Source organism: Mirounga leonina, unplaced genomic scaffold, assembly GCF_011800145.1.
Source record: "Mirounga leonina isolate KUSES-001 unplaced genomic scaffold, KU_Mleo_1.0 Mir_223114, whole genome shotgun sequence".
NCBI lineage: Eukaryota > Metazoa > Chordata > Mammalia > Carnivora > Phocidae > Mirounga > Mirounga leonina.
The window spans coordinates 205-11602 of record NW_023270594.1 but is presented as its reverse complement, the minus strand read 5'-3'; the positions used below and the strand labels follow the sequence as shown (position 1 = coordinate 11602).

Genomic DNA, 11398 nt, shown 5'->3' with positions numbered 1-11398 from the left:
TAGATAGATAGATAGATAGATAGATAGATAGATAGATAGATAGATAGGTATAGAACTATGAAAACATATGACATAAATACCCAAACCAAGTCTGTAAAGATTAAGGGAGAGTTTCCCCATGGACACGAAATTTTGAATTAAAACCTAAAGATACGAAGAAATTAACTGCTCAAAACAAGCGTTAACAGCATTCCAGGCAAAACAAGTAGGATGTACAAAAGTCCTGGAGTGAAAGAGGACAGTGTGTGTGAGACGAACAGAAAAATCGGTCTGGCTAGAGTGCAGGAAGCAAAGGAGTAAGGCCACAGGCCTGGAGAGGCAGGCAGAAGTCACACACGATTTGAAGAAAGAAGAAGGTAACTTACCTTGCGAACAATGGAAGCCAGCTAAGGGAATTTCACAGAGGAGTTGATTTTTATCGTTTACCACATTTACCACATCTTCTTTATCCATTCATCTGTCGATGGACATCTGGGCTCTTTCCATAGTTTGGCTAATTGTGGATATTACTGCTATAAACATTCGGGTGCAGGTGCCCCTTTGGATCACTATATTTGTATCATTTGGGTAAATACCTAGTAGTGCAATTGCTGGGTTGTAGGGTAGCTCTATTTTTAACTTTTTGAGGAAGCTCCATACTGTTTTCCAGAGTGGAGGGAAAGAGAGAATCTTAAGCAGGCTCCACACCCAGCATGGAGCCCAACACAGGGCTCAGTCTCACAACCCTGAGATCATGACCTGAGCTGAAATCAAGGGTCAGACATTTAACTGACTGAGCCACCCAGGCGCCTCCCCTGGTATTCCTTTTTAGATTTGTAAATTCATTTCCTTCTCTTTTTCTCTATTAGATTTGCTATGGGTTCCTGTATCCATTCTGGCCACTACTTTTATTTGCTTAATAATGAATAATCAAAGTAAAAATTCCTGCTCTATTCTTTGGGGGTAGTGAGGAAAAAAACTCTTTTCGTGTACCTGAGTAAAACTTCCTCACTGAATTTTTCTCATCTTGCGTTTTCTTTTGTCCTATTTTTTTTGTTTCTCCCTCATCTTACATTAACCTCCTTACTTTTTGGTCTGTGCCATTTTGCTGAATTGGCACATCACCCTAGAGGTTGTATAATCCTACTTAAATCAACAGAGGAAAAAAATATGTAACTACAGTGTTTGTGACTCTCCTTGTCACTATAAAATATTAAAGCAGTACTTCTAAGAGATTGTCCTGTATCAGAAGTCACTGCAAAAGGCTTTGGTATACTCTTAAAGATTAAAGAAAAAAGAGAATACCTTTATTGTTGAGGTAAAACTCACAGTACCGCATTTGCATCCTAATGTCTCTTAACAGTATATAAAAAGAGGTCAAATCATTAAAAAATAACATTTTTAGAGGACAATGAGATTTCAGTGCGTGTGTATGTGTATGCACAGACGCTAATCCAGTATAATTAACACATCAATACTTGGCTAAATCTCATGTCCTAATTGAATAGTTACGAGAGATCTTTCGGAGAGGTCATCAATCCTCAAAACAGATTTCAAATTAAAATTTTGCAGTAAGCCAGTCAATTGTCTCAAAACTCCAAAATGAACTAATGCCAAATGACTTCACTGCACTTTAATTCCCAGATAGAATCCCTTATGGCTACATACTTTGACTACCTAAAAATTGCACACCAGATCTCCGGGATTGACACATTATTGCAGTCAGTACTAACTATACTCAGTTTACCTCCTCTCTTATTCCTCCCTCTTCCTGAAAGGGGAAGTTGGGAGAAGTAAGCAAGGTCCTCTCTTTGCAGGAGAAAGAGAAGTCAACAGTTTACACTTCTGCTCAGGAAAGAAAGGCACTGTGATCTCTCTCTCCTCTCTGTAAGCAAAGACCATCCTTCCAGGAGCAAAAAAATGATGATTTCAGTATGTCTATAATTGGCTACTTTATGAAATGGAATACTTCAGAATCCCTGTTGTGAGCTAAGAAAACAATCATGAAGAAACATTGATTATGCACCCATCCTCATTTTTGCTTAACCAGTCGGGGGACTGACAATGGGGGATGGGCAGAGAGGAAAAACTACTGTGTACAGACCCACTGCCCTGGCAGTTAAGATCACGTTTATTTCTACTACGTGTTTATTTTCTCTGTAGAAAATGAACCAAAATAGAGAAGAAAATGTTACAGAATTAAAACTACCCACAATCCCACTATACAGAGGAAACAATATTTAGGAGGATTTTCAAGTTAAACATTGTTCTTGTAGTGATCTTCATCATGACACTTTTAGGAAGACTGGTATCAAAAAGTGAGCCTTATGGAACATCATAAATGAAAGAGTGATATAACTGCATATATGGGAATTTTTTTTTAAATCTATAATAATGGGACGCCTGGTGGCTCAGTCAGTTGAGTGTCTGCCTTCGGCTGGGTCATGATCCCAGGGTCCTGGGATGGAGTCCCATTTAGCTCCCTGCTCAGTGGGGAACGCCTACTTCCCTCTCTCCCTCTGCCTGCCGCTCCCCCTGCTTGTGCTCTCTCTGTCAAACAAATAAATAAAATCTTTAAAAAAAAAGTCTATAATACTGTATACAAATTTATTTTAAAGACTTAAAAATCTACAGAGTTTTGGCTCTAGGAAAACATACATTACAAAAAGTATTTCAAGAAGACAAAGACTATCTGAAGAGACTCAAAGCCAGAGACTGGAAAAAACAGTCACTTATCTATATACTCTCAAAGTCATTTAGGATGAGTTCATTTTTAGAAGTTAAAGCCTAAAATAATACATAATCCTTATATAAAGTTAATCAGCTCATTCTATAGACTGACCTAATCCTGATAACAAAATTTAAGAAGAGCCTGCCTAAATACAAAGGCCAAACCAATTTCACTTATGCAGATACATTTTTCTTCTAAAAAACAATTAGCAAATTGAGTACAGATATTAACTGATATTAACAGATATTAACAGATATCTTTCAGATATGACTGAAAGAAATAATATATTTGCAGAGAATCTCCCAGGAATTTCCAAGTTATTCTGGATGGAAATCCTTCCAATTGTTTAGAAATTATAACCCTAAAATGTTACAATGACAAAAAATGTAGCTCCAACCCCCGAATCTTCTAGACAGGTTATCTTGTCTTTTCTTAACATTGTACGACTTAAGGATGGAAGCCTACACACACCCCCCAAATGTAATACAACACTTACAAAGAATTCATTACCGGCCCTAACATGAGCCTGAATGAGGGAAACTCAGGACTCACGCCTCCTCTGCCATGCCACTGTGATGTCACTCTCATCCTCAAGCACGATCAGCTCCTCCTTATCTATTTTATTTGGCCTAGGCACCTATGTTAGCACTGATCCTTTACCATCCATTATGTCACATTACTGCCATCTGCCCCTGCAAATGTTCTTTTCTTTTAAGCAACTAATGTAACATTAAAAAAATGCATTTGGATTGGGGCGCCTGGCTGGCTCAGTCAGTAGAGCATGTGACTCTTGACCTTGGGGTTGTGAGTTTGAGCCCCATGGTGAGCACAGATATTACTTAATGAAAAAAAGAAAACTTCTTAATGCATTTGGATAATACCATAAACCATTACTTTATTTTTTTGAAGATTTTATGTATTTATTTGAGAGAGAGAGTGTGTGCGCAGGAGCAGGGGGGAAGGGCAGAGGGAGAGGGTGAAGCAGACTCCCTGCTGAGCAGGGAGCCTGACACGGGGCTCAATCCCAGGACCCTGAGATCATGACCTGAGCCAAAGGCAGTCGCTTAACCAACTGAGCCAACCAGACACCCTGTAAATCATTACTTTAAAAGAAACGAGGTTTATCTATATGAAGAAATATCACTATCATTCCGAGCAGACATGCCTTAGTAACCTAAGGGCTATAAGATTAGTTTGCAGGACATCATACCTACTAACAAATAAGGAAAAGAATATAGATGTACTACCACACACAGATTATTTATCAATTAAAACAACTTTTCCTACCCATTATGTAAGAGAATACCGACAATTATGCTCTTACAACCTTAGGAACACTGGTGATTAGTACTATTAAAGGAGAGGCATGGATTGAGGTCTACTTAACTCCCAATCAGCAGCTTGGGTAAAGAAAGGATCTCTACTACAGTAATCATGTTACCCCATGCACAAGGCCTATTCTAATATTAAAACTTAATCCTTATTCTTACATACATCTCAAAAAATATTTGAGAAAATTAGTCAAATTAGCTGTATATGCTCCCCCCCCAAAAAAAACCCCAAAAAAAACAAATCAACAAAAAGCCCAAGTATGACGTTTAGCACAGAGAACCATTCAAAGTACTCTAATTGCCTTCTCTCTCACTAACTGCCTTTAAAGAAGCTTCTTGGCTCTATCTCGGCCCAATTGAAGAAAATGATTAAAAGCATTATTTGCTCATTCTTTACTAGTATTTGTCTACTTAAAATACAGTGAATACTACCAAAACTAGCACAAGACATTTCTTATTATAGCTTATTTTCCTTTCATTAAAGTTGCCTTACCCATTTATGTGAACCTACTAAAATGCAACATTTGCATATTTTTAAAAGGAAAGACTTAAAATGCTATTTTCAATTACACTTCTAATCCTATTTGAATCAATGTGAATATATTGACAAAAGAATTGTTCTTTCACAATCAACATGAACCATGAAAGAAAAAGCAAGTGTTCTGTGAGCTTAAGCACTTATGCCTTAAGTGTATAAAAATAGTAGTTCTCACATGTATTTAGGTGATGGAGTACCAGAAACATTTATGAAACATTTACATGGGCAACTTTTTATTTTTTTTTAATTTATCTTTTTTTTTTAAGATTTTATTTATTTATTTGACAGAGAAAGACACAGCGAGAGAGGGAACATAAACAGGGAGTGGGAGAGGGAGAAGCAGACTCCCTGCCGAGCAGGGAGCCCAATGCGGGACTCGATCCCGGGACTCCAGGATCACGACCTGAGCCGAAGGCAGTCGCTTAACCGACTGAGCCACCCAGGTGCCCATGAGCAACTTTTTAAAGAACATTTAATTTTATGTATCTGGAGCTGGTATAACTAATAGGTTTCAATTATTTAATAATTATAGAAGAAAATGTAAATTGAGTTAGTTTTCTGCAAACTGGAAAATAATTATTGCCTTCATTAATTTAGTACTATGTTATAAGGAAACTCACTTATCTTAGGTCATTTCTCCCCCACTAGAATGGCTATCATCAAAAAGACATATAATACCAAGTGTTGGTGAGGATATGGAAGAACTGGACTCCTCATACACTACACCGCTGGTGGGAATGCAAGATATCGCAGCCACTTTGGAAAACAGTCTAGCATGTTCTCAAATGGCTAAATACAGACTTACCACATTACTCAGCAGTTCTGCTCCTAGGATTATATCCCAGAGAAAGAGAACATATATTCACATAAAAACTTGTGTACAAATGTTCATAATGACATTATTTGTAATAGTCAAAAAGTGGAAACTCCCAATGCCCATCAACTGATGAATGGATGACCACAATGTGGTAAAGCCATACAATGGAGCAGGATTCCACTATAAAAAGGAACGAAGAACTAATACATGCTACGACACTGATAAACCTTGGAAACATGCTAAGTGAAAGAAACCTAGACACAAAAGGCCACATATTGTGTAAATCCATATGAAATGTCCAGAATAGGCAAATCAATAGGGACAGGGGCTGGCCAGAGACATGAAAGGAAGTGCCTGCTAATGGGCATTGGTTTCTTTGTGGGGTGGTAAAAACATCTCCTGGAATTATAGATAGGTGATGGCTATACAGCTCTGTGGATATACTAACAGCCACTGAATTGCACACTGTAAAAGGGTAAATTTTACTGTTTGTGAATTATACCTCGATTTTTAAAAATCATGAATAAACACACAAAAAATACAGTTATTGACACTTATGGAGATATTAAATGAAGCCTATTTTAAATATTTTATCTATCATGAAAACTTACCCACCTATACATTTGTTAAGAAACTTTTTATGATGTAAACATTTCTATTAAAAAAAGTCACAACTGGCAGCCAATAACTTTTACCATGTTTCAATATATCTGCCAAAAGTTTAGATTTAAAAAGACTTAAAAAGACGTGTTGCAAATTAAAACAAAACCAAGTATAGGATTACACCAGTTATCCGCATTATCTCTAGGGGTGGTTCATGAATCATTGGTACATTTTGAATACCGTAAAAGATCCTGATTACAGACTTACTTACACAAAGTAAATAACATAAATTTTTGACTCAATCAAATTTCTACCAAGAAGTCAATGACTGTTAATTTTTATTCTGTACCACAATAAATGTCCAAAACCTAATGTGTAAGCTTTTGTTATGTCTCAATTCTGTTAATTCCCTTCTGGAAAAAAGAATTCTACAGGAACTCAGAACAACTGTAGGTAATAACTTGAAATCTGATTAATTCAAATTAATATTACTGGAGGACTATATGAATTATTACTACATGAAAATAATAATGTGTGAATTATTAATATACTAAAATAACCTTACTATAGCTACTACAGAGAGTAATTCATTTTAATTCTAGGAAAGTATTTTCTGAATTGCCAAGCTAAGAACCTGCCTAGGTCTACCTCATTAAGTCAACAACCATTCTCTAAGCAGTTATGTCCACAATATTGCAAGGAATACAAAGATATTAGCCCCCAGACTCAAGGAGTCTACAGTATAATACAAGATGAAAGTGAGCAGGTAATATAAACTGGGGACAGACTACAAATGTTGAGAATCTTATAGTTTAACCTATAGGTAGTAAGGAAAGCATTAAATGATCTGAATCATCTACTCCTATGTTAGACAAGGAGAGAAGAGGTACAGGAAGACCAAACGGGAGACTCACACAATAGTCTGGATGATGAGGATGAAGAATCTAAATTAAAGTATGGGCAAGGGAAGGACAGATGAGGAAAGGCTCTCAAGTCTTATTTACAAGGTAGAATCAACAGGACTTGGGAGCTGCATAGAGAGAAGGCAATATCACCTAGAAATTAAGGCTTGCATATGCTTTGAAAACACTCCTGGGTGAGAGGTTTGGCTTCGACTCATTTCAGCTGTGTATGCTGGGCAATGACTTCATCTCTACGGGTTTCTGTTTCCTCTGTGAAATGGAGGTAATAATAGTGCCGACATATCATAGGGTTGTCATGAGGCTGAATTAGAAAAGAATGCATGTAAAGCACTTAGCACTGAGCCTGCTACATAGGATGACAAGGTTAACAGTAATCCCACTGACCAGGATAGGAAATACAGGAAGAACTGTAAATAGGGATACGCGTGGAGATTAGCTAAGCATACTACATTTCTGCTTCCGGCCCAATCTGTAAGTCTAGAGAATGGTGAATACTACAACAGGATTTGTGAAAGTAAATTAAAATATAACTAAAGATTTCTAGCTATGAAAGGCCTTGAACACCTTGCTATCGGATTTGGACTGAATAAAAAATCTACTGTCTCCTAAATACAAAGTTTAGAGCTCATATAATATATGATGCCATTTATTTTCCAGGTGAGAAAACGAAGACCCACAAAATGAAGAAACATCCCAAAAGTCACACCAGTCATTGATATACATAGTATGAGCACATTAATAAATTAAATGCTGGCTCTCTCCTCCTCCACATTCGACACACAGTTGCATCTTCTGGTGCAGTGCCAGCCGAGTCCCCAAGACACGACAGTGGAGTTTGGAGCAAATGGATTTGGCCATTTTGAGTGCCTGGTCACCAGGGCTGCTTTTAACTCTGGCAAAGTGGATACTGTCACCATCAATGAGCCCTTCATTGACCTCAACTACATGGTCTACATGTTCCAGGATGATTCCACCCATGGCAAATTCAACGGCACAGTCAAGGCTAAGAAAGGGAAATTTGGTTTTTCTTCGATGGAAAACCCATCTCCATCTTCCAGGAGTGATGTCCGGCCAACAACAAATGGGGTGATGCTGGTACTGAGTATATTGCAGAGTCCACTGGGGTCTTCACCACCATGGAGAAGGCTGGGGCTCACTTGAAGGGTGGGGCCAAGAGGGTCATCATCTCTGCCCCTCCTACTGATGCCACCATGTTTGTGATGGGCATGAACCATGAGAAGTATGGCAACTCCCTCAAGATTGTCAGTAATGCCTCCTGCACCACCAACTGCTTGACCCCTCTGGCCAAGGTCATCCTTGACAACTTTGCATCATGGAGGGACTCAAGACTTATGACTCCATGCCATCACTGCCACCCAGAAGACAGTGGACAGTCCCTCTGGGAAGCTGTGACATGATGATCAAGAGGCTGCCCAGAACATCATCCCTGCTTCTACTGGTGCCACCAAGGCTGTAGGAAAGGTCATCCCTGAGCTGAGGAGAAAGCTCACTGGTATGGCCTTCTGTGTCCCCACCTGCAATGTGTCAGGCATGGATCTGCCTAGAGAAAGCTGCTAAATACAATGACATTAAGAAGGTGGTGAAAGAGGCGCTGGAGGGCCCCGTCAAGGGCGTCCTGGACTACACTGAGGACCAGGTTGTCTCTTGCAATTTTAACAGTGACACCCACTCTTCCACTTTCAGTGCCAGGGCCGGCATTGCCCTCAATGACCACTTTTTCAAGCTCATTCCCTGGTATGAAAATGAATTTGGCTACAGCAACCAAGTAGTGGACATTATGGTCCACATGGCCTCCAAGGAGTAAGACCCCCCCCCCGGAACACCAGCCCCAGCAAGAGCAAGAGGAAGAGAGAGGCTGTCAGATGCTGGGGAGTTCTTGCCCCAACTCACCCCCTAACTGAGAATCCCCTGACCTCCACAGTTTCCAGTTTCTATCCCAGATTCCTAAAGAAGGGGAGGGGCTTGGGGAGTCCTACCTTGTCATGTACCATCAATAAAGTATACTGGGGGCGCCTGGGTGGCTCAGTTGGTTAAGCGACTGCCTTCGGCTCAGGTCGTGATCCTGGAGTCCCGGGATCGAGTCCCACATCGGGCTCCCTGCTCGGCGGGGAGTCTGCTTCTCCCTCTGACCCTCCCCCTTCTCATGTGCTCTCTCATTCTCTCTCTCTCTCAAATAAATAAATAAAATCTTTAAAAATAAAAAAAATAAATAAAGTATACTGTACCCAGCCAAAAAATAAAAAAAATAAATGCTATTCATACTCTTCATTTGCTTAACAAAACTGAGTCCTTATATAAAACTTCCTTCTATCCCCATCCTTGTGATACAGAAAATTTGAAATTACTGGGATAAAAATTAAAAGGATTTAATGTAATGTAGTGGTGATAGTTATAAACAGGTTTTCAACAAATATTATTAAAACTCTTCTTTAGGGGCAACAGTCGGTTAAGTGTCTGACTCTTGGTTCGGGTCAGGTCATGATCTCAGGGTTGTGAGATCGAGCCCCATGTCAGGCTCGGGAGTCTGCTTGAGATTCTCTCTCCCTCTCCCTTTGCCCCTCCCACTCCTGTGCACACACACTCTCTCTCTCTAAAATAAATAAATAAATCTTTAACAAATAAAACTCTTCTTTAAAAAGTAACTACAGAATTTTAGGAAAACTCAAATTATTTTAATGATGATATAATTTTTATTTATCTTTTTTGAAATTAAAAGAGTACAACTGACATGACAAATTTTAAATATGAAAATTTCTCTTTAATGATAATTTAAAAATTGTTTTTAATCAAGTAAATATATTGTTACTGAAATTTAACATTTATTTTGTTCATTTTGAGAAATAAATTATAGAGACAGTAACAATTATAAGAAGCTTTTTTTTTATATGTTTTTCTAAGATTGATTTATTTGAGAGAGAGAGGGAGAGCGTGCAAGAGTGAGCACGAGCAGGGGGAGGGGCAGAGGGAGAAGGAGACTCCCCAATGAGCAAGGGAGCCTGACACAGGGCTCGATCCCAGGACACTGGGATCATGACCTGAGCTGAAGGCACACTTAACTGACTGAGCCACCCAGGCACCCCAGAAGCTTTCTTTCTATAGTTCTCTGTAAGACCCTAGTTCACAAAGACACTGTATGAATTAATGGAGTATCTCAAAGACCCTGTAGTAAATCTCTAAATGCCAATAATGACCACTACTTTCCCCCTCTTTCCTTTTTCTTTTTACAATTCACTCCTTTGACTGCATGCAGCCTTCTCTGCCCATTTCCAATCTCAGCTTCATACGGTACTACCAGAGTGATGTTTAACCAAAACAAAGTTTCTCTCTCAGTACTCAACAAGGCAAACGTTACCACATTCTGTGCATAAAACTTTTCAACTCCAATCAAAAGCAAAGCTATATAGGCAAAAACAAGACCAACCAATGAGCAAAAGTTTTTGTAGATATCATAACCAGAACAATATTATAAATTATGTGGGCTGCCAAGGCCCTCAGAATCCTAGCTTTTAGTTTAAAAATAAGTTATATATTGGGGCTCCTGGGTGGCTCAGTCAGTTAAGCATCTAATCTCGGTTTTGGCTCAGGTCATGATCTCAGGGTCATGAGATCAAGCCCTGCATTGAGCTCTGCGCTCAGTGAAAAGTCTGCTTAAGACTCTCTCTCCCTCTCCCCACCCCCACTCTCTCTCTCTCTAAAATAAATAAATAAGTCTTTTAAAAAAATAAGTTCTATATAAAGAAACTTTAATGCTTTAATGAAAGAATCTCCTTCCGGACCCATAGTATTAGAAGAACTATCTTCATTTAGTTCTTGAATCAAAGAAAAATATGTTTTCAAGTTATTGCACACCATTAATATAAGAATATGAATACCAAAGCTTATTAATTTTTGTGCAGCCTAATTTCACCACACCCACACATTAATAAATGTTTGATTATACTTTTTGTTTTCCCTTCAGACAAATTATATCAGCCTTGATTTCTATAAAGTTTTAAGGTATTTCATTTTACTTCTAAGAAAAATCCCATGTTGTGGTTTGCAACATCTCTAATTACTGAGGAAGAAAATTGCTGAGCCAAAAGAAACTAATTACAAAGAGCTGATGTAGTATATAGAAATAATCTATGAGTATAGATTTTCAATTTTTGGTCCTGTAAGAGAAAATGGAACAAGGTTATTTTAAGTACTAAAGAGTGAACTTTTAGCTTAAGTAGGCCATCCTACAGACTACCATCTATTCAGTCAAAGGAGGAGGACTTTTAGGATGAGAAAACCCTGCCCTTTCTTACCCGAAGACCATGACAGGAAGGGTCAGTGGCGCTTTCCTTTGTATTTAAATGGTTATACATCTAAATTGGGCCGAGAAGCATTTTGATAGAAAATTTTAAAATAACTGATAGATTGGACCTGAAAAAATTCAAACAAGAACTGAACAAGAACAAAACAAACAAAAAA

General features: G+C 38.5%; 1 pseudogene; it reads left to right on the top strand.

Annotated features, from left to right (window-relative positions):
• The first annotated feature begins 7623 nt into the window (after positions 1 to 7623).
• On the top strand, positions 7624 to 9491 carry LOC118026205 (annotated as a pseudogene).
• Positions 9492 to 11398: the final 1907 nt, after the last annotated feature.